At 42.8% G+C, this 25165-nt stretch overlaps 1 long non-coding RNA gene across 4 annotated transcripts in view; it reads right to left on the bottom strand.

Annotated features, from left to right (window-relative positions):
* The window catches only part of LOC106602118 (receptor-type tyrosine-protein phosphatase H), a 94382-nt gene extending 73556 nt beyond the window's left edge, over positions 1-20826 (bottom strand). For all 4 annotated transcript variants that reach the window (XR_014392083.1, XR_014392080.1, XR_014392082.1 and 1 more), the window contains exons 1-3: positions 20760-20826; positions 9336-9426; positions 4222-4491 (exon numbers count right to left, since the gene is read on the bottom strand). This is a non-coding gene — a long non-coding RNA (receptor-type tyrosine-protein phosphatase H). The remainder of the gene's footprint in view (positions 1-4221; positions 4492-9335; positions 9427-20759) is intronic.
* Positions 20827-25165: the final 4339 nt, after the last annotated feature.

Raw genomic sequence — 25165 nt, 5'->3', positions numbered from 1 at the left:
TAAACATATACACAAAACCATGAAAAACAAATACCCTCTGCCACGTCCTGACCAAACTACAATAACAAATAGGCCCTTTACTGGTCAGGACGTGACAGTACCCCCCCCAAAAGTGCAGACCCCGGATGCACCGCACAAAAAAAACCATCTACAAAATAAATCCCCCCAAACTAAAGGGAGGGTGGCTGCCGTCACCGACGGTTCCCGTGCTACAACCCCCCCCCCCTTCCCCAACCCACCTATATTGAGGTGGCTCAGGCTCAGGTCTACTTCTCCCACCTAACCTGTCCACCCCCGCTGAATGCTCAGGGCTATGATTCGTCGCTGGAGACCTCGGGCTGATGAGCATAGCTGGAGACCTCGGGCTGATGAGCGTAGCTGAAGGCTCAGGGCTGAAGAGCGTAGCTGAAGGCTCAGGGCTGTAGAGCGTAGCTGAAGGCTCAGGGCTGTAGAGCGTAGCTGAAGGCTCAGGGCTGTAGAGCGTAGCTGAAGGCTCAGGACTGTAGAGCGTAGCTGAAGGCTCAGGACTGTAGGGTGACTCTGGGAGCTCTGGACTGTAGGGCGACTCTGGGAGCTCCGGACTGTAGGGCGACTCTGGGAGCTCCGGACTGTAGGGCGACTCTGGGAGCTCCGGACTGTAGGGCGACTCTGGGAGCTCCGGACTGTAGGGCGACTCTGGGAGCTCCGGACTGTAGGTCGACTCTGGGAGCACTCGGTTCCGGACTGTAGGCCGACTCTGGGCACTCGGTTCCGGACTGTGGGCCGTCTCACTCGGTTCCGGACTGTGGGCCGTCTCACTCGGTTCCGGACTGTAGGCCGTCTCACTCGGTTCCGGACTGTAGGCCGTCTCACTCGGTTCCGAACAGTGGGCCGTCTCACTCGGTTCCGGACTGTGGGCCGTCTCACTCGGTTCCGGACTGTAGGCCGTCTCACTCGGTTCCGGACTGTAGGCCGTCTCACTCGGTTCCGGACAGTGGGCCGTCTCACTCGGTTCCAGACAGTGGGCCGTCTCTCTAGGTTCCAGACAGTGGGCCGTCTCTCTTGGTTCCGGACTGTGGGCCGTCTCTCTACGGGGCACTATCGCCGGACACTCTGGACGAGGCACTGTTGCCGGACACTCTGGACGAGGCACTGTTGCCGGAAGTTCTGGACAAGGCACTGTTGCCGTGTTTTTGTATACGTGTGTTTGTTTTGGTTTTCCTTCTTTGTCCTAATAAAAGAAGATGAGTGTACATATTTCCGCTGCGTTTTGGTCCACTTCATAGGACGACCGTTACAGGCGTGACATTTCCTATCGACAACAGTCCTATTTCGAAGTTCAGCTTCTTGGACTTCTTAGACACTTGTGCTGTACGATTAATCACTGTGGCTATAAATGCAACAAAATTCACTTTCTTCACAATGAGTGTATCCAGATCCCTCGATTGTCTTAACCTCTATGGGCTAGGTGTGCGTCCCACCTACTCAACAGCCAGTTGAATCCTGTGGCGCGTTATTCAAATCCTTAGATATGCTATTACTTCAATTTTTCAAAAATATGACTATTTTACACCATTTTAAAGATAAGACTCTCGTTAATCTAACCACACTGTCCGATTTCAAAAAGGCTTTACAACGAAATAAAAACATTAGATTATGTCAGCAGACTACCCAGCCAGAAATAATCAGACACCCATTTTTCAAGCTAGCATATAATGTCACATAAACCCAAACCACAGCTAAATGTAGCACTAACCTTTGATGATCTTCATCAGATGACAACCCTAGGACATTATGTTATACAATACATGCATGTTTTGTTCAATCAAGTTCATATTTATATCAAAAACCAGCTTTTTACATTAGCATGTGACTAGCATGTGACTAGCATTCCCACCGAACACTGCCGGTGAATTTACTAAATTACTCACGATAAACTTTCACAAAAAGCATAACAATTATTTTAAGAATTATAGATACAGAACTCCTCTATGCACTCGATATGTCCAATTTTAAAATAGGTTTTCGGTGAAAGCACATTTTGCAATATTCTCAGTAGATAGCCCGGCATCACAGGGCTAGCTATTTAGACACCCAGCAGGTTTAGCACTCATCAAAGTCAGATTTACTATAAGAAAAATGTTCTTACCTTTGTTGTCTTCGTCAGAATGCACTCCCAGGACTTCTACTTCAATAACAAATGTTGGTTTGGTCCAAAATAATCCATCGTTATATCCAAACAGCGGCGTTTTGTTCGTGCGTTCTAGACACTATCCTAAAGGCTAAATAAGGGTGACGAGCATGGCGCAATTCGTGACAAAAGAATTCTAAATATTCCATTACCGTACTTCGAAGCATGTCAACCGCTGTTTAAAATCAATTTTTATGCCATTTTTCTCATAAAAAAGCGATAATATTCCGACCGGGAATCTGCGTTTAGATAAACAGACAAAGGAAAAGAAACCATTCGGTCGAAGCGGGCACGCGCCTAAGCCCATAGTACTCTGAGTGGCCACTTGCCAAAAGCGATAAAGTGTTTCAGCCAGAGCCTGCCTCGATATCGTTCAACGTTTTCCCGGGCTCTGAGACCCTATGGAAGACGTAGGAAGTGTCACGTTATTGCACAGATCCTGAGTCTTCAATAAAAAGAGCCAAGATGAAACACTACTTCTCAGACAGGCCACTTCCTGCTTGAAATCTTCTCAGGTTTTGGCCTGCCATAGGAGTTCTGTTATACTCACAGACATCATTCAAACAGTTTTAGAAACTTTAGGGTGTTTTCTATCCAAAGCCAATAATTATATGCATATTCTCGTTACTGGGCAGGTGTAGTAACCAGATTAAATTGGGTACGTTTTTTATCCAGCCGTGCAAATACTGCCCCCTATCCCCAACAGGTTTTAATACACTATCAACTGGTTGCATTGCATCCTCCGACATATTGTAACATGGTTACCTCTTACCCCTTTGACTCCACATAGCAAATCTGCTGCACATCCCTGACCTTTGACACCTCGGCCTCCTTCACCCTAACAGGGCACGCAAGGAAGTCCGGAGTATGATCCCCACCACAGTTGCAACAGTTTCAATTGACAGATTCTTCAAAACCATACTTCTCCTGTCTGCAAACATTTGACACGTGACCATTTTCCCACAATGTAATGGTTTGGACACAAATGCCCTCACTGTACACCTCACATATCCAAGCTTCACATGTTCAGGTAGTCTCCTCAAACAACAATAGTATGGATAGGCTTGTCTCCTTCCACCATTTACCATACGGATCAGGCGACATGCACTGTCCACTCCTGTGATTTTCTGACGAAGGTACTCGTCAAATACGCAGTCCAACAAGAAATGCATTATTGGACCAGACCACAAAAACATCTCTCTCCCATCTTCCTTCTCTTATTCAGCGACAACAGAAAAACCTGTGAAACCCTCTGCACACCACCCATAGTCCATCTTGATTGGCCCTAACGATCAGACACCCTTGACACCCTTGTTGCACCCTCGACAACTACTATGATTATTATTATTTGACCATGCTGGTCATTTATGAACATTTTAACATCTTGATCATGTTCTGTTATAATATCCACCCGGCACAGCCAGAAGAGGACTGGCCACCCCTCATAGCCTGGTTCCTCTCGGTTTCTTCCTAGGTTTTTGCCTTTCTAGGGAGTTTTTCCTAGGGAGTTTTTCCTAGACACTGTGCTTCTTTCACATGCATTGCTTGCTGTTTGGGGTTTTAGGCTGGGTTTCTGTACAGCACTTTGAGATATCAGCTGATGTACGAAGGGCTATATAAATACATTTGATTTGAGTTGATTTCATTTGACGTGAACAGAAACTGTCCTAACATATTTCAAGTAACAGTATATAATAATTTAACCAACTTGTGCCCAACAGTGAAGGCTTTAGTAAAACATAGAGTTTATGAAAATAAAACAAATCTGATTAAATGTATATAACGTATACAAACTATACATCCACATTATTACGTAAATCATATTTCTAAATACATGTTTTAACAGGGTGTTGCACAACCTTTATGGATTTCAACACCAAACTGCATTATGAGATCTAGGGAATTCACCATCATATATTTGTGTACCTTTATATCCCATGCTGACACACATCCATTATGATTAGTTAATTTATATTAGTCATTTTGATAACTAGTCAAAGCTTAATTAACTTTGACACCAGAAATAATACTTAAGTAGGGTACTTCCTTACCTGTGGTGAATGTTGTTAACACCAGTTGACTTTGCTTTCCATTTTCCAGCACAGTGCAGACAGTGACTGAGTATTCAGTACCAGGTTTCAGGCCAGAGAGAGTGATGCTGTGTGAAGACGTGGTAGTGATGTGTGGTTCTGTCCCTGGACAGCGGTAGGAGATCTGGTAATGATGTTTGGTTTGGTTCAATCCTGGTGGCTGGCTCCAGCTAACAGCAGCTGATGTGGTCTCCACGGAATCAACATTCAGCTGGTCTGGAGCAGGAAGTACTAAGGGAAAATACATTATTGTCAGGGCTATAGTTTAACTCTAGAAATATATTACAGGAGGTTGAAAAGGCCAGCTTGCAATTTCTTTTGATATGGTAAGAAACAAGCTAAAAAAATAGAAGTCACACAACAACAAGTTGTTCTACAATGTTTAAAATCCAATAACAAGGTGTGGATACCAAAAGTTGTTTTCAACTTATTTCAGAAGAAATAGGGAATTATTTAAGAAAAGTGCAAAGATGCCAATATATTTGGCAGCAACTTTATATCAATTAAGATAATGCTGTGATAAATCCTCTGCACAATAATATTATAATTTTAAACAATTTCATGGTATTTTAAGGTATTTCAAGGCACGTTATCTTTATACTGTAGATGCCGTTGTCTAATAAGGAGAGGGCTGCACGGCACAGACAAAAGATTAACGCAGATCCAGTTGCTAGGGAGGAAAGACTAGCCAGAAGAAAAGGAAGGTATTGTTTTCATGGTTTCATGCTACTGTCAGCAACAGAATAGGATATAATAGGATATAAAGCTGGGTGGATAACACTTAACATTAAGTTGCACTATTGCACTGTAGTTCATGTTTTACTGAACTGCAGTTAACGTATAACTAATGGATTATATTAGTTAACAAAATATTACACACACACACACAATTATGGATTAAAAATGGATCATGAATTATATTAGTTAATACCTACTTCACAAATACACTAGATATACAAAAGTATGTAGACACCCCTTCAAAAAAAGTGGATTTGCCTATTTCAGCCACACCGTTGCTGACAGATGTATAAAATCAAGCACAAAGCCATGCAATCTCCATAGACAAACATTGGCAGTAGAATGGCATTACCAGAGAGCTCAGTGACATTCAATGTGGCATTGTCATAGGATGCCACCTTTCCAACAAGCCAGTTTGTGGAATTTCTGCCCTGCTAGAGCTGCCCCGGTCAACTGTAAGTGCTGCTATTGTGAAGTGGAAAGTCTATGAGCAACAACAGCTCATAGACTAAGATCGCCATGTGCAATGCCAAGCACCGGCTGGAGTGGTGTAAAGCTCGCCTCCATTGGACTCAGGAGTGATGAATCACGCTTCACCATCTGGCAGTCCGATGGACGAATCTGGGTTTAGCAGATGCCAGGAGAACGCTACCTGCCTCAATGCATAGTGCCAACTGTACAGTTTGGTGGAGGCTAGGCCCCTGTCGTGTCTTTGGGCACCATTAAAACTGAAGACAGGTTTATCAAATAACTCCCTGTAAGTATTATTACGCGATTAAACTGATTAATCGTTTAACTGTAATTAACTAGGAGATCGGGGCACCAAGGAAAATATTCAGATTACCAAGTTATAATTTTCCTAATATAACTTTCCTATATTATAACATTATATATTATATTATATTATAGTATCTGACCAATTATCTTCTGGTTTAAATGGTGTATTTTACCTCGCTCCAGTCTCATTCCAAACGTCGTAAATCGTTGTTATCTTCACGAACCCAGTCTTCACTAAGTCATCCACACATAAATTGTCTTAAAATCATTTATTTACTAAACTAAGTAATTCACAGAAAGCATACAAACAGTTATTGTTACAAAGAAATGGTAGAGTAATGTGCCCTAGTGGGCTAAACCGGCATGGCGCCTTGTTAAACAAAGGGTAATACAGGGCAGCTGAGGAGGCACAACAGAGTTGATAAATATTAACAATTAATATGCTATCCTTTGCACATGAACGCTCACTCATTCGGAAACAATTGCAATCAATATATATATTTACGCTCAGTGTGTCGTCGGGATCCTTGTTGGAGAGTTTTTGTCCTGTTGGAGAGTTTTTGTCCGCGTTCTCTCTCTCTCTCGGTTAGAATGGATCTTTCAAAGCGACATCCGTTCATGTCGTTATAGAATGGATGTTTCGTCGGTCTTTGCGTTCAATGATACCGAATTTCTAGCTGCAGACTAGTAATTAATATCAAAGACTTGTTATTATTCTGTCGGTATCGATAGTCTAAAAGTTTAACCACGTGGTATGGTTAAAGCTCAGTAGAGGAATGCATGGTCAAACCTATTGGCCAACTCATAATGGAGTGGAGGCCTGGTCTAAGAAAGAAATTCTGGGTGGGGGTTTATATACTGAACGTAGAAAAGGCTGTCACATGACGCCTTGTCCTGTCTGTGTCCCTGGGGGCATGCCGATGACTTAGTTAAGCTTTGAACAGAAATATAATTCTCTCACATTAACATCAGTACATAGCATCTCAACATAATCCAAATAGCTTTATCCTTATTAATACATTTTATACAACCATTTAGATGTAAGTCCCAGCGCTGAGGCTATCAAATAAACATTATTATGGTAATATGGCAATATTGTCTCTCACGAGTTTCATAAAATTGTACCAAGCGGACCAGTTCGTAGCTGGATTCTTCACCGATCTTTTATACCTTCTCCAGAACATAAATGTCGTTCGGTTCCCCGTCCGGAGAGGTGGAAGAATTCCTTTGTCTCTTTATGAAACCATTCTGTCTCAAAACTATGGCCTGTGAGGCAGGACACCTCACTTATGCTCTTGTGGCTGAATGAAAGCAAGTCCTCGCAGCAATGTTCCAACATCTAGTGAAAAGCCTTCCGAGAAGAGTGGAGGCTATTTAAGCAGCAAAACATATTAATGCCAATGATTTTGGAATTAAATGTTCGATGAGCAGATGTCCACATACTGTTGGTCATGTAGCGTTTATAATACATTAGTTTGTTTAAGTTAATGATGAATGCAAAAGAGAACCTGATCATTCAGAATTCATGTTCAAAGGGAAGTTTACTGATGTATGTAATGCTGCATTTAAATTCTTAGTCTGCTTGCGATAGCAAAAAAGTTATTTTAGCCAAATATAAAAAGCAGGCAACAACACCAGCCTGTTTAAAACATAGACCTATGATATGATGGAAAAAAATGTTTTATCCCAGAGCATTATTGTCCTTGTTTTTTCTCCTTATATCCTACTGATACATTCATAAAAGTATATTTTACGTGTAAAGGCTAATAAGCATACTGTCCTCCTTCACGTCACACACAGGTGAGGCGACGGTCGTTTTCCTTGTCATGGAGTAATAACAAATGTTAGACTTTGACCCTGTTGCAATGTATGTTGTCATGGTTACCCAACTGCTACAGCAAATAGACAGTGCAAAATACATTTCTCCTGTGGAATGCCCTGCTTTTATTTTGTCACACAACCCAAGCCTGAGCTATTTTCTGTAATTAGTTCACCATTACATTGTAAATAATTACATTGTTATGAGTTTCTTTTCCAGTAATAATGAATACAAACATTAAAAGTTATTAATGAACATAAACATTGTTTAGAAAGTTGCTTTTAGTTGCCTGGCTTGCTGGATTGACATATATTATACTGAACAAACATATGACTGCAGCACGCAACAATTTCAAAGATTTTACCGCTTTAAAAAAAAGGTAGCGGTGTGAATCAGAAAACCTGTCCGTATCTGGTCTCACAACCATTTGCCTCATGCAGCCAACACATCTCCTTTGCATAGAGTTGATCAGGCTGTTGATTGTGGCCTATGGTATGTTGTCCCACTCCTCTTCAATGGCTGTGCGAAGTTACTGGATATTGGTGGGAACTGGAACATGCTGTCGTACATGTCGACCCAGAGCATCCCAAACATGCTCACTGGGTGACATGTCTGGTGAGTATGCAGGCCATGAAAGAACTGGGACATTTTCAGCTTCCAGGAATTGTGTTCAGATCCTTGTGACATGGGGCCGTGCATTATCATGATGAAACATGAGGCGATGGTGGCAGATGAATGGCACGAGAATGGGCCTCAGAATCTCGTCAGTGTATCTCTGTGCATTCAAAATGCCATTGATAAAATGTAGTGGTGTTCGTTGTTCATAGCTTATGCCTGCCCATACCATAACCCCACTGCCACCATGCAGATTTTGTTCACGACTTTTACATCAGCAAGCCGTTCTCGCACACAAAACCTACACGCTGTCTGCCATCTGCCCGGCACAGTTGAAACCGGGATTCATCTGTGAAGAGCACACTTCTCCAGCGTGCCTGTGGCCATCGAAGGTGAGCATTTGCCCACTGAAGTCGATTACGACGGCGAACTGCAGTCAGGTCAAGACCCTGGTGAGGACGATGCGCACGCGGATGAGCTTCCCTGAGATGGTTTATGAAGAAATGATTTGGTTGTGCAAACCCACACGTGGTCTGTGGTTGTGAGGCCGGTTGGGCTGCCAAATTCTCTGAAACAACGTCGGAGGCGTCTTATGGTAGAGGAATGAACATAAAATTCTCTGGCAACAGTTCTGGTGGACATTGCTGCAGTCAGTGTGCCAATTGCACACTCCCTCAAAACTTCAGACATCTGTGGGATTATTTTGTTTGACACAACTGTACATTTTCGAGTGGCCTTTTATTGTCCCCAGCACACTATACATGTTGCATTTATATTTTTGTTCAGTGTAAATTCATTTTTAAAATACAGCAGTTTTTGTGTTTTATACTTTTTCATAACGGCAAGGACAAGTTTAATGTCATACGACAATATAATGTTCATTATGTCACTGTGAAAACTGGCTCCAGACATGTCGATAGACCAACTGTAAACCAGCCTATACTTATAACCTATAAATAGTTTAGAAATGCTTATTAATAAATCATTTATGACAGTGTTACCAAGTCATATGTTATTGAAAGTGGAGTATGTCGTGGTAAATATTTACATTTCAGTCATTTAGCAGACATGAGGTGTAAGGCCAATGAATGGAGCTGGTATGAAGAACTTTAACAGGAGACAATACCTTGGGATGTTTCCCGGTTTCCTCCTGAGAACCCCTCCTCTGGTTTCGACTCATCTCTGACTTGTTTCAGTGGCTTTTCCTCTTCACAGTTCTATAAAAAGTAGAATTCACAGGTTAACATGTTTAATACATTATGATGTTGAATCTACAACTCTAGGTCTGTTGAGAATAAAGCACAACAGGATCAGAATTAGGGATATTGTCACGAGTTCCACCGAAGTCGGCTCCCCTCCTTGTTCGGTCGGCGTTCGGCGGTCGACGTCACCGGCTTTCTAGCCATCGCCGCTCCATGTTTCATTGTTCTATTTGTTTTGTCTTGTTCCCCGCACACCTGGTTTATATTCCCCAATCACACTGCATATATATATTCCTTTGTTCCCCCCCGTGTCTTTGTGTGGAATTGTTTTGTGTTACGTGTTTGTGTGACGCACCAGGCTGATTTCCCAGTTCCGTGTTTAATTCACGAAGTATGTTTATATGGTGAACCATTGCTTTTGGTACTGTTTTCGCGCTTTGCACTTATTGCCATTTGGCTGGAGGTTTTGACGCAGTTGCGTCCATCTGTTTTGTTTGCTCCTGCCTAAATAAAGTGTGCGCTTGTTCACAACTCTCTGCACCTGACTTCGCCACCAGTACGCACACCCGTGACAGAATTCCACACCCGCTATGGAGTCAGCAGGAGCAGATACCCCGGTCAGAGGAGTCGAGGAGCGTGTCCGAGAACACTCGGCTATGCTGCAACATCTCCGTGCCACGATGGATCGCGTTGTCCAGACCATGGACCGCTGGGAGAGACAGGAAGTCTCTCCAGCGCCTCGACCAGCGCAACCGGGGTTACCTCTATCCGTCCCTCCTGAATCCAGTCCCAGTGGGATGCGTCTCTCCTTTCCCAGGGAGTATGATGGGACGGCAGCACGGTGTCAGGGGTTCCTATTACAACTGGACCTATACCTGGCCACCGTTCACCCAGCTCCTTCGGGAAGGGAGAGGGTGTCTGCCCTCGTCTCGTGCCTCTCGGGGAGAGCTCTGGAGTGGGCAAACGCCATGTGGGGAGAAGGAGATGCGGAGTTGGACCATTTTGAGGAGTACACCAGCCGCTTCCGGGCCGTCTTCGACCATCCGCCCGAAGGTAGAGCGGCGGGGGAACGGCTCTTCCACTTGAGGCAGGGGATGAGGAGTGCCCTTATCGACCACTTCCGATGCAGCCTGCACGAGGACGTCCGACGGGAGTTGGCCTGCAGCGATGCCACCTTCATTTTTGACCAACTGGTGAATCTGTCCATCCGGTTGGATAACCTGCTGGTCACCCGCGGACGTCCAGAGAGGGCTCTGTCGGTTCCATCTTCCATCACCCCCGCTCCGGTGACAATGGAGCTGGGAGGGGCTGCGCTTAGGGAGGCTGGAGGAGGGGCCTTAACGTGCACCATCTGTGGCCGCAGAGGGCATACTAGCGGTCGGTGCCGGGTTGGTTCCTCTGGGAGTCGAGGTAGCAGGCAGGGCACTCTGGCGTCACCCCAGGTGAGTCTGCACCACTCTCATCCAGAGTCCTCTGTTGTCCACCTGTTTGTTTTCCCGCAATCCCAGCATAAGGCGCTCGTCAATTCAGGTGCGGCTGGGAATTTTAATCGACAGATCGTTCGCCCTTAGTTTAGGGATCCCCATTGTTCCTGTGGTTAGACCTTTCCCGGTAGACGCTCTGGATAGTCGACCATTAGGGTCCTGGTAGCCTACACTGGGTGTAATATTGGAGTAAATTGTCGTTGTGTGGCAGTAGCCTGCACTGGGTGTAATATTGGAGTAAAATGTCTTTGTGGGCCAGTAGCCGATACTGGGTGTAATATTAGAGTAAATTGTCGTTGTGTGTCAGTAGCCTACACTGGGTGTAATATTGGAGTAAAGTGTATTTGTGGGCCAGTAGCCTACACTGGGTGTGATATTAGAGTAAGTGTCCTTGTGGGCCAGTAGCCTACACTGGGTGTAATATTGGAGTAAATTGTCGTTGTGTGTGTCAGTAGCCTGCACTGGGTGTAATATTGGGGTAAAGTGTCCTTGTGGGCCAGTAGCCTACACTGGGTGTAATTGTAACGGCTGTCGTAGAGAGGGGACCAAAGCGCAGCGTGTTGATTGCTCATGATGAATATTTATTTTAACTCAGAACAATAAAGAAAAAATAACAAAGAGAAAAGGAAAGCGCACAGTTCTGTCAGGTACAGAAAACTAAACAGAAGACAACTACCCACAAACACAGGTGGAAAAACCCCTACTTAAGTATGATCTCCAATTAGAGACAATGAGGACCAGCTGCCTCTATTTGGAGATCATCCCAAAAAACAACAACATAGAAATCTAGATCCTAAACATAGATATACAAAACATAGAAAAACACAATACACCCCGTCATGCCCTGACCTACTCTACCATAGAAAATAACATCTTACTATTGTTTGCTCGTGACAGTAACCCCCCCCCCCCCCAAAGGTGCAGACTCCGATTGCCACAACAAAAAAAAAACAGAGGATAGGTTGGGTAACTCCTGTCTATGGCGGCTCTAGTGCAGTCCACATAACCTTATCCTCCAGCAGAGGAGGCGGCTCCGGTGCGTAACCCCCGCTCCACACTCTGGTTTAGTACCACCGGACCGTGGATCGTCATCAAAGGAACCGGACTGTAGATCATGGCTGGAGGTTCTGGGCTGCAGGCCATCGCTGAAGACTCCGGGCCGTCTCAGGAAGCTCCGGACTGCAGGCCGTCGCTGGAGGCTCCGGACTGGGGAGCGTCGCTGGAGGCTCCGCGCCATGGATCATCACTACAGGCTCCGCGCCATGGATCATCACTAAAGGCTCCGCGCCATGGATCATAACTAAAGGCTCCACGCCATGGATCATCACTAAAGGCTCCGCGCCATGGATCCTCACTGGAGGCTTTGTGCCATGGATCATCACTGGAGGCTTTGTGCCATGGATCATCACTGGTGGCTCCGGGCCATGGATTATCACTGGAGGCTTTGTGCCATGGATCATCTCTACAGGCTTCGTGCCATGGATTATCCCTACAGGCTCCGGGCCATGGATCATCACTGGAGGCTTCGTGCCATGGATCATCACTACAGGCTTCGGACCATAGATCATCACTGGAGGCTTCTTTCGTGGAGCTGGAATAGGTCTCACCGGACTAGGGAACGTCGCTGGAGGCTCCGGACTGGGAAACATAGCTGAGAGCTCTGGACTAGGGAACGTCGCTGGAGGCCGGGTGCGCAGAGCAGGCACAGGGTATACTGGGCCATGGAGGCGCACTGGAGGTCTGGAGCTTATTACTGGCACAACCCATCCTGGCTGGATAAGCCCCGTAGCCGGCAAGCGCGGGGCGTTGTAACAGGTCGCACAGGTTTGTGCTGGCGAACTGGGGGTACCGTGCGTAGAGCTGGCACAGGATAACCTGGGCCGAAGAGACGCACCGGAGACCAGGAACACTGAGCAGGCACAATCCTTCCTAGATGAATGCCAACTCTAGCACGGCAACTGTGGGGAGCTTGCACCGAGCGCACCGGGCTATAGCTGCACACTGGCGACACAGTGCGCATCCCCGCATAACACCATGCTTGCTCGATCACTCGCCCCCCCACGGTAAGCATGGGGAGTTGGCTCAGGTCTCCACCCTGACTCTGCCAATATCCCCGTGTGCCCCCCCAAAAAACATTTTGGGGCTGCCTCTTGTGCTTGCCTTGTTGCCAGGCTAGTTCCTCCTCTTCTCGAAAAAATAACAAAACGAAAGTGCACAGTTCTGTCAGGTACATAAACTAAACAGAAGACAACTACCCACAAACACAGGTGGAAAAAAACCCTACTTAAGTATGATCTCCAATTAGAGACAACGAGGACCAGCTGCCTCTAATTGGAGATCATCCCAAAAAACAACAGAAATAGAAAACTTGATCCTAAACATAGATATACAAAACATAGAAAAACCCAAAACACCCCGTCACGCCCTGACCTACTCTACCATAGAAAATAACATCTTACTATGGTCAGGACGTGACAGTAATATTGGAGTAAAGTGTCCTTGTGGGCCAGTAGCCTACACTGGGTGTAATATTGGAGTAAAGTGTACTTGTGGGCCAGTAGCCTACACTGGGTGTATTATAGGAGTAAAGTGTCCTTGTGGGTCAGTAGCCTACACTGGGTGTAATATTGGAGTAAAGTGTACTTGTGGGCCAGTAGCCTACACTGGGTGTAATATTGGAGTAAAGTGTACTTGTGGGCCAGTAGCCTACACTGGGTGTGATATTGGAGTAAGTGTCCTTGTGGGCCAATAGCCTACATTGGGTGTAATATTGGAGTAAAGTGTCCTTGTGGGCCAGTAGCCTACACTAGGTGTAATATTGGAGTAAAGCATTTTTTATCTCTAAAACCCATTGTCCTGTCCTGTATGTATTCTGTCCTCCCCAATCAATCATACTCATTATTTGACATAGCTATGTACTTTGACCCAGTTGTGGTTCCACCTGCTCAGTCCCCCAGAACCACGAACACATTCCAAAATAATCAGATAATGCATAAAATGATCATATCTGGTGAAATTGAGAAAATACATTTTACATTTTATAGTCTTTGAGGGTGTAAACTGGATGAATACAAATATGATATATTGGTTTGTAAATAAGACGAGGGTAACACAATGTACTGAGAGATCACGAAATGTAAGACTGGAGTTGTTTCCTCATGTGTTATTAAAGACCAAACAAGCCCACATTCTGTCAACATCAGGATAGCCATTACCTTATTTGGACAAACAATTATGAACTAATAATAACTAATATACCACTGGACGAAAGGTTCAGATACAAGGTAACATGTGGTTAATTTAGGTTTATCCAGAAAACGTGTGGGTGGTTGGAAACAGGCAGTATGAGGAACTAAAGTTCAGTCAACTGAAAGTTCATGTTCCAGAATAGTGCACAGATTTTTAAATGTGAATAGTTTATCCAACAGGAGTATTGTGTTGCTGGTTGGGCAGAGTTTACACTTTTGGGACTATCCCATTGGTTCCTTTGTACTGGGTAAGCTAAGTAAAGAAAAAATATGAGCATTACCAGAGAGAGGTCAAAGACCAAACTGATCCTAGATCAGCACTCTTACTCTGGGATGCTTTGTGAATACAGGCTCTGGTCACATGTCCATGGATGGCACAATCCATCTAGTGGTCAATTCTGGTACTGCTTTAACTTTAGTTAATAGACAGAAAATAGTCCTTATCAGTAAAGTGTTTTTACTGTGCTATGACAACTATTAACTGACACAATTTAGAAGGAAAACACTGGAGTTACTATTAGTACATTACAACACTTAGTAATACAGTATACCTGACAAGTAAATGACATACCTGGATCCCAGTATATAGATGTATTTAATCAGTAGAATGAACACATGGTACATATGGAACAGAATGGAAGCAAACATAGAACACGGCTGCATTTCAAATGTATTGATAGCTGTAAAAACTTAAATGAAAACAGTATCTTGTTAACTTGTTATGTGCACACCATAATGGTAAAAATTGTAAATATGGTAAAGAAAAAAATATAGAAACAACAGTTAGAGCCTACTAGACCACAGTTCCTCTCCCCTGGGCCTGATGAATGGTGAACACATAGCTCTGGTCTCTTTAAATACATTAATACATCGTTCAATGTAGTTTTTTAAATTTTGTTTGTTTTTTTAAATATTTATTACAAAAAACACAAGGAAGGGGTAACATTAAAGTATTAGAACATGAAGGACAAACAATACAGCATCAAGACACTATCAGACATGTATCAGTCTTTCCACAACAGAGCCATCCTTATGTGTGAGGGTGTGTGTGCATGATAGTGATATAAAATATATCTCATAGTTTCCTTTTTCATGATCACAATCTTGTGAAACCTGAACCCTCCAAGATCCCTCCCGGAAGAAAAAATTAAAAATACAATTAATTCCATTCCCCACCCCCAAGAACGCGCCAACAACCAAGAGAATGAACTAAAGAGAAAAAAGGAAAAAACTGAAGAAAACAGCAAACAATGCTAAAAAATATAACAAAGTAATACATTTAAAACAAAGGACATCAAGGACAACTGAAATCATAACAGCAATGCCAACTGTTACATGTATGTATATGTTCTTGTATGTGTTTATTTGAATGAGAGTGTGTGTATATGCATGTGTACAAACACCTGAACGGCATCAGCCTCAGGCAAACTGGCATTAGTTGTAAAAACACTGCCACTTAGTGTCATTCAAATGTACTTTTATTATGTTTTATTTTGACTTTTCTGTTTCCTTTATCTTCTGACCATCATTCTCTCTCTCACACAGCAACTCCACTCCCACTTGTCTCCAATTCTACATACCAACCCTCAGCTTCCCTCAGCTCATCCCATCTATCTCTGCTGGCCACCCACTTCGTGTTTCTACGCAACACATATCTTTCAATTATGCTGTGATGTTTAACATACAATTTCTATCTAATCGAATAGAATCAACAGATTGCGTGTTGAAGATTAATATACTAATACCCTTAGTAAAAGTATTTGTGATTGACTGACCCAGTCTCTCCAGATCTCCTAACAGTACTATTTCTAGGGTCAATTTTAGATCAATGCTATGCATTTTCAGCCATTCCTGAACCTGACACCAGAAACAGGCTACCTGATGGCAATACCAAAATAAATGGTCTATTTATTCTGTATTCTCACAACAAAATCTGCAGAGCTTCGATGATTTTATGCCCCAAATATTCAACATTTTGTTGGTGGCAAGAATTCTACATAATAATTTTAGCTGAAAAGCGCGAAGTCTTGAATCTTGCGTTGTTTTATATATCAACTCATACACCCTGTACCATGGAATCGGTACATCAAAAATCTCTTCCCAACTATTTTGCAATCTGTATGGCACAGTTGTCAACATCCTGGTCCTCAAATGAAACTGGTATACTTTCCTCTTTACGCTATTTTTATTCCGCCGGCAGTTTTGATCCTTTATATTGGGCATACAGACCAGTTCCGTACCTCCTCCCGCTGCCACCCGCCTCCTCCATTTTTGGGGCAATGCTGTAATCAATTGGTTGTACTCTTGGATTGAGTAGACCTTCCCGTACAATTCTGATAACTCCATGAAGGACATAACTCTACCACTACAATTTACAATATCATTTAACAAAATACCCTTTTCAAACATCTTTCCCATAAATACAGGTATTTTATCAATCAGCACATTTGAGTTCAGCCGTAATATTTGTTGTATCTTTTCAGGGGGATGAAATTGAAATTGTAGCCAGCTCTGCAATGCTTGTTTGAAAAAGACTGATATTTTGAAAAAAGTATCATTTTCAATTAATCTAAAATGAGACATGGCAATCTGCACAAAGGCAAAAAGGCCATTTTTAAACAATGGATGAGCTTTTCTTATTAATCTACTTGAGAACCATTTAGGGTTCAAGTAAAACTTTTGAATAAATGAAGCTTTTAGAGATATATATTATATTTAATCATCTCAACCCACCCAATTCATATTCATTATACAGATAGGCTCGTTTTATTTTGTCTGGTTTAGCGTCCCAGATAAAGCGAAATATTTTTTGCTCATATGATTTGAAAAATGATTCATCAGGAGTAGGCAGCACCATAAGTAAGTGAGTAAACTGAGATATGACTAAGGAGTTAATCAGGGCAATTTTTCCATAAATAGACAGGTATTTACCTCTCCATGATTGCAGGATCTTGTCTATTTTTACAAGTTTTCTATTGAAATTCATTGTGGAGAGCTTATTTATATATTTTGTGATATGAATACCGAGTATGTCTACTTCACCATCAGCCCCATTTTATAGGTAAGCTGCAGGGTAATGTAAAAGTTGTATTTTTTAAGGATCCAATATGTAATATTGTACACTTATCATAATTAGGTTTTAGTCCAGAGAGTACAGAAAAGTTATCTAGATCTTTAATGAGACATTGCAGGGATCTAGCTTGCGAACTTAACATAAAACTTGAGTCATCGGCATAAACAAAAGAAATCACGTTCGAATATAACACTGTCGGTGCCGTCACACATTGAAACAATAGTTCTGTTGATACTGTACCTGACCTAACTTTCATCATCCTCAGAACTTTATTATACAACCATGAGTAATGAAACTAGATAAAACAGTAGCTACATGTCTTGTAAGGGTAGCCTAGGCTATCTTCTCTATGAAACATATTTTTACTTTTGGAAATTTGGTACATTTTCTCTATAATTTAGCATAGAGTGGGACATACAGATATGACATACAGTGGGACATACAGATATGACATACAGATATGTCACGGTCCCTCCTCTGCAGTGCAGGGGCGGTTCCTCCTGCAGGCAGAGGAGGGTCGTTAGTGATTGGAGCCACCTGGGCTCAGGGTATTTAAACTGCTTCACTAACCTCTCGCTCTCTCTCTCTCTCTGCTCCTCCAGGTATGATCCTGTTTTGTTTGTTCCTTTGTAGGTTTACATAGTTTCCACTCAGTCATATTCACACACACAGATTCATGCATCCATGCACTTTACATACACCCTACATTATGACATTTCCACACCTCATTCCTTTTTCTTTGTTTAAAGTTAGTAGTTTTTTGGTTTACAATAAAGAACCTTTTGATTGGCCTATTCCTGTTGTTCATGTCCCCTCATTTTTGCCACAGGCTATGAGCCGGCCTGTGACAGATATGACATACATATATGAGTGGGACATGCAGATATGAGTGGGACATGCAGATATGAGTGGGACATACAGATATGAGTGGGACATACAGATATGAGTGGGACATGCAGATATGAGTGGGACATACTGTGGGACATAGTGTACAGACTAACAACATGAATCATGGACAAATAGATAAAACTGAGTGTTTATATTTATGTAGATTTAGACCATTGTTTTCCCACCAAAGAAATTATGACACTTCCTGAATGTGGTGTCATTTTAGGAAAGGGTGGTTTTCTTAAATGGAGATTTACAACAAACTAACAGGGTGGAAATTGATATCAGGGACACAGTGAACATCTTAAACACAATAATAATTAATACAATAATACAAATAAATTAACTAGGACTATAAAATTAATGAAGTAACTTCTTGTGGAAGTTGATGACAAACACCCCGGGATATGGCAAAAACAACTACATCCACCGAAGAAAAGTGTTCATAATACATACAATTCCCTTTCAAGATCCATATTTTTGTGTTTTTAAGAACACCGGACCATATATTTAAAGCCTTTTGGAATCCACAATTTAAACTAAAATAAGTGATATTTCCTGGAGACAGAAAACGCAACGCATTGTAGAAATGACCCAGGCCTAGGCTGGACACCAATCCGCCCGTCATGGCTAGATGGGATACAGTTTATGTATAATTGCCATCAAAGATGTATCCCTTCTAGGGCAAACTTCCCAACCTGCCCCAACCATAGAGCATGATAGAGGCCTCTAGTGGCCAAAAATCTGTTAGAATGGCAGTGCCATTTTTATTTATTTTTTCCTTTATTTAACTAGGAAAGTCAGTTAAGAACAACTTATTTACAATGACAGCCTAGGAATAGTGGGTTAACTGCCTTGTTCAGGGGCAGAACAACAGATTTTTACCTTGTCGGTTTGAGCCACCAACCTCTCAGTTACTGGCCCAACACTCTAACACCTAGGCTACCTGCCATTCCATTGAGGGATGCCATCATATTAATGTAGTTAACTGGGTGGGACTTCCAACTTCACTGGCTGAAGAAGAAAATGTTCTACTTTAAAATGGAGATGGCCTTATCGGTGCTGTCCATGATATCAGAGATGATAAATGGCATAGATACGAAGATGAGTCCTCTATCTCCATGGTCCCAACTTAAATATAGATGGCAGTGTTTACCATTTTTTTCACATCCATTTTGTCCGGGTTGACTGGGAGCACCTGCTACGGGAAGTCATAGGCCATGTCTGAAATCTGTATTGTCAACTAATTACTAAAACTACACATTGTACTAATCGTACTACATTCTATTTAGAACGTACTGTTTAGTAAAAATTAATGCAGTAAGTAACATTATTAATACTAGGCTCACCATTCATTTGGGTACACTTCCTCAAGTGTGGAGCTTAATCTACCAAAGCCTAAATTAGTATAAAATCATGGCATTTAAAGCACTCGATTTTTGAAATGTTACATTCTTTTCCAAATTTCACAAAACTCCCTATTTTCACATGCGTTTAATTAGCAGGCATATTAGGTAAGTATGGGTATACGGACAGCACACTGTAAAAATGTCATGAAACTCAATTAGGCCTATAGCGCACTCAATGACATTACCGCCTATCAAAGTTGGGAAGAAATAAACTGTATACTGTTAGGGTTTAACAACTATTTGTTTGCATAACCAATATAATACAACTATTTAAACCTATATAATAAAATTGGTTGTGGTGCATAACTTATGAATACTAATGCTAAACATAAGAGGTTTATATTGTATTAACATAGATTGAGCAACATATGGACATGACTAACTGGAGGGTTGCTGGCTAGTAGTGTAGGCTGAGTAGACTCGTGACACACACACACACACACACACAATGCCTGGTTGTGGGGCTGCTCAAGGACAGGTGTACGGGAGGGGCTGGTAGAATGGAAGATAGCTGTAGCACAAAAGCAGAAACTGTCCTAACTGTAGCATAAAAACAGACACTGTCCTTGGGTGTCTGACTCTCGGGTACACACACGAAGATAAGCTAGAAGACAACTATGCTTGGCAACAAAGATGCGTCTAGAGGCTGGGACCAGCCTGCACGCCAACGATAGGCTGGAGTAAGTCTAAACCACACCCAAGCCTCTACTATGACAGGCCCTCAGGGAGAGGGAACTACGTCTGTCAAGAAGTATTTAAGGAAGAACTTATGATGTCATTTCAGTTCTCTGTTTGCCCTGCGAGGTGTTACAGTGAACCCGTATATACGAAGATTGCATTTACCATTTATTCTGCTTGACTAATTCTATTAATAAACAGCTGAAAATATATTCAGTAGCCTAGTGTTACATTTTGTTCTGATACCAGAATTGAATTGACGCAGCCCTTACAAAACACACGAGTGTCTATTGTTTCTTTCAACATAAGAATGTATTATTTTTGGATAAATATATGAATATATCGGCTTAATAGAATACATCTCAGCGTCAGATCGCTTTGTAAAAGAGAATACCTTTCGTAGACTTGTGCGCCCCCCGCCATACTGGGCCTAGTTAGGTATTTACCTGCCGTTTATTAGAAATAAGTTGAAAATCGGGCTTATTATCTTCACATTTCGTTGGGATATATAAGAATTGACTCCTAAATGATATTACACCTGACTTAAATAATTAAAATATGAACCTACCATTTCTCTTGCTGTCGAGCAGACTCACTAGAAGCCACAGTAAAGAGTTGTCGAATTTACTTTCAGTTTCTTACCGGAAAGAACTTCGACCCGCCATCCCTTTTGGCATATGCCGCAAACTGTATTTAAATATTTATTCTCCATTAAAATATTTGATCAAGTTGAAATGTATTCAACTCGTGGTTAAATGCTGGTAACACACAAAAAAACAGAGACCAGAAAACAACATACAGTCTTCTTATTAGCTTTTTTGTCATCCCCGTGACAATTGTAATCACCCCTTTTTCCTCTAGGTGGAAGCAGAGGACTTTGTGGAGCTGATGGTCCTAAATTGTTTTCAGAAGGAACAGACCTACAATTCATTATGTTCATTGCATTTATGATAAAAAGAGATTGGTCACAGAGATTAAATTACAGAATTCATTTTCTCTCAAGCTGCTCTTTCTACACCTTTCTTCTTCTCTCTTTCATCTCTCTCTCTCCCTTATCCTAGTTTCTATTCCCTCTCTATTTGTTCATACTTATTGCAGTTTATTTGGGAACAATCACCACAATTAAAAATAATGTTCATTCAAAGAGTTGTATTTATTTTTTATGTGTTCATTTATTTTCCTATAAACAATTGTTATTTAATGATAACTTGTGTACATCTTTCTTCGTTGAATGTTTAGCAGATGAATCGAGATATGTTTCATGCATTTTTACAGAGGGTAGTGCGTATGGCCCAGTACATCACTTGGGCCAAGCTTCCTGACATCCAGGACCTCGATACAAGGCAGTGTCAGAGGAAGGTGGCAGGTAGCCTAGTGGTTAGAGTGTTGGATTAGTAATCAGAAGGTTGCAGGATCAAATCCCTGACCTGACAAGGTACAAATCTGTATTTATGCCCCTGAACTAGGCAGTTAATCCACTCTTCCTAGGCTGTCATTTAAAATAAGAATGTGTTTTTAACTGTCTTGCCTAGTTAAATAAAGGTAAAATGAAATAAAAGGCCCAAAAAATTGCCGAAGACTCCAGCCACCCTAGTCATAGACTGTTCTCTCTGCTACCACACTGCAAGCGATACTGGAGCACCAAGTCTAGGTCCAAAAGCATTCTTAACAGCTTCTACCCTCAAGCCATAATACTCCTGGACAGCTATTCAAATGGCTACCTGGACTATTTGCATTGTCCCCCCACACCCCCATTTTTACACTGCTGCTACTCTCTGTTTAAAACCTATGCATAGTCACTTTTCCTCTACCTACATGTACATATTATTTCAATTACCTTGACTAACCGGTGCCCCCACACATTGAATCTGTACCAAAACCACCAGTATATAGCCTCGCTGCTGTTATTTTATTGTTGCTCCTTAGATATTATTTTTTTTTCTATTTTTCTTATTTTTTACATCAGTTTGTTTTAGTAAATACTTGCTTAACATTTTTTGGGGTTAAAACTGCATTGTTGGTCAAGGGCTTGTAAATAAGTTCTACACCTGTTGTATTCGACGCATGTGACAAATAACATTTGATTTGATTTAAACTGTCTAAATTTCTATTGCCCCATACCACTCACACCTGTAGCCATGAAATGCTTTGAAAGACTGGTCATGGCTCACATTAACACCAACATCCCAGAAACACTGGATCCACTCCAGTTTGCATTCCGCCTCAACAGATCTGCATTGTACTCCACACTGCTCTTTGCCACCTGAACTAAAGGAAAACCTAAATGAGAATGCTGTTCATCGACTACAGCTCATCATTCAACATCATAGGTCATCAATAAACTAAGGACCCTGGGATTAAACACCTCCCTCTGCAACTGGATCCTGGACTTCCTGACGGGTGGTGAGGGTAGGCAACAACATATCCGTCACACTGACCCTCAACATGGGGGCCCCTCAGGGGTGCTTGCTTAGTCCCTTCCTGAACTCCCTGTTCACCCACAACTGTGTGGCTGTGCATGACTCCAACACTATCATTAAGTTTGCAGTTTGCAGATGACATGACGGTGGTAGGCCTGATCACAGACGACGATGAAACAGGGAGGAAGTCAGAGACCTGGCTGTGTGGTGCTAGGACAACAAATCAAATACAAATCAAATCAAATGTAGTGGTCACATACACATTTTTAGCAGATGTTATTGCGGGTGTAGTGAAATGCCTGTGTTTCTGGCTCCAACAGTGCAGTAATATCTAACAATTCACAACAATAAACACAATACACACAAATCTAAAAGTAAAATAATGGAATTAAGGAATATACAACAACAACCTCTCCCTCAACGTCAGCAAGACGTTGAGGTGTCCACATCGGTGTCCACATCACTAATGGATTATCGTGGTCCACACACACCAACAGTCGTGAAGAGGGCACAACAATGCCCCTTTCTGCTGAGGAGGCTGAAAATATTTGGCATGGGCCTTCAGATCCTCAAGAAGTTCTGCAGATGTACCATTGAGAGCATTTTGACTGGCTGCATCACCGCTTGTTATGGCAACTGCTTGGCATCTGACCTCAAGGTGCTACAGAAAATCTACAGAAAATCATCAGACCGTCTTCTGATCTGCATGTGGGGAAAGGGGATAGCTACTAAGTTGAAAAACTGAATGCGTTCTTCCGCTTTTAACCCAACTGAATCAGAGAGGTGCGTGGGACTGCCTTAATCAACATCCATGTCATCGGCACCCAGGGAGCAGATGTTGTTGGGGGGTTAACTGCCTTTCGGTTACTGGCCCAGCGTTCTTAACCACTAGACTAGCTGTCGTCTCTAGTGTGTTACTGGCCCAGCGTTCTTAACCGCTAGACTAGCTGTCGTCTCTAGTGTGTTACTGGCCCAACGTTCCTAACCACTAGACTAGCTGTCGTCTCCAGTGTGTTACTGGCCCAACGTTCCTAACCACTAGACTAGCTGTTAGACTAGCTGTCATCTCTAGTGTGTTACTGGCCCAACGTTCCTAACCACTAGACTAGCTGTCATCTCTAGTGTGTTACTGGCCCAACGTTCCTAACCACTAGACTAGCTGTCGTCTCTAGTGTGTTACTGGCCCAACGTTCCTAACCACTAGACTAGCTGTCGTCTCTAGTGTGTTACTGGCCCAACGTTCCTAACCACTAGACTAGCTGTCGTCTCTAGTGTGTAACTGGCCCAACGTTCCTAACCACTAGACTAGCTGTCGTCTCTAGTGTGTTACTGGCCCAACGTTCTTAACCACTAGACTAGCTGTCATCTCTAGTGTGTTACTGGCCCAGCGTTCTTAACCACTAGACTAGCTGTCGTCTCTAGTGTGTTGCTAGCCCAACGTTCCTAACCACTAGACTAGCTGTCATCTCTAGTGTGTTACTGGCCCAATGTTCCTAACCACTAGACTAGCTGTCGTCTCTAGTGTGTTACTGGCCCAACGTTCCTAACCACTAGACTAGCTGTCGTCTCTAGTGTGTTACTGGCCCAACGTTAATAACCGCTAGACTAGCTGTTAGACTAGCTGTCGTCTCTAGTGTGTTAGTGGCCCAGCGTTCCTAACCACTAGACTAGCTCTTAGACTAGCTGTCGTCTCTAGTGTCTTACTGGCCCAACGTTCCTAACCACTAGACTAGCTGTCGTCTCTAGTGTGTTACTGGCCCAACGTTCCTAACCACTAGACTAGCTGTCGTCTCTAGTGTGTTACTGGCCCAACGTTCCTAACCACTAGACTAGCTGTCGTCTCTAGTGTGTTACTGGCCCAACGTTCCTAACCACTAGACTAGCTGTCGTCTCTAGTGTGTAACTGGCCCAACGTTCCTAACCACTAGACTAGCTGTCGTCTCTAGTGTGTTACTGGCCCAACGTTCTTAACCACTAGACTAGCTGTCATCTCTAGTGTGTTACTGGCCCAGCGTTCTTAACCACTAGACTAGCTGTCGTCTCTAGTGTGTTGCTAGCCCAACGTTCCTAACCACTAGACTAGCTGTCATCTCTAGTATGTTACTGGCCCAATGTTCCTAACCACTAGACTAGCTGTCGTCTCTAGTGTGTTACTGGCCCAACGTTCCTAACCACTAGACTAGCTGTCGTCTCTAGTGTGTAACTGGCCCAACGTTCCTAACCGCTAGACTAGCTGTTAGACTAGCTGTCGTCTCTAGTGTGTTAGTGGCCCAGCGTTCCTAACCACTAGACTAGCTCTTAGACTAGCTGTCGTCTCTAGTGTCTTACTGGCCCAACGTTCCTAACCACTAGACTAGCTGTCGTCTCTAGTGTGTTACTGGCCCAGCGTTCCTAACCACTAGACTAGCTGTCGTCTCTAGTGTGTTACTGGCCTAACGTTCCTAACCACTAGACTAGCTGTCGTCTCTAGTGTGTTACTGGCCCAACGTTCTTAACCGCTAGACTAGCTGTTAGACTAGCTGTCATCTCTAGTGTGTTACTGGCCCAGCGTTCT

The sequence above is a fragment of the Salmo salar genome, chromosome 04 (assembly GCF_965601325.2).
Source record: "Salmo salar chromosome 04, fSalSal1, whole genome shotgun sequence".
NCBI lineage: Eukaryota > Metazoa > Chordata > Actinopteri > Salmoniformes > Salmonidae > Salmo > Salmo salar.
The sequence above is the reverse complement of the archived record's forward strand: the minus strand, read 5'-3'. Positions and strand labels throughout refer to the sequence as shown.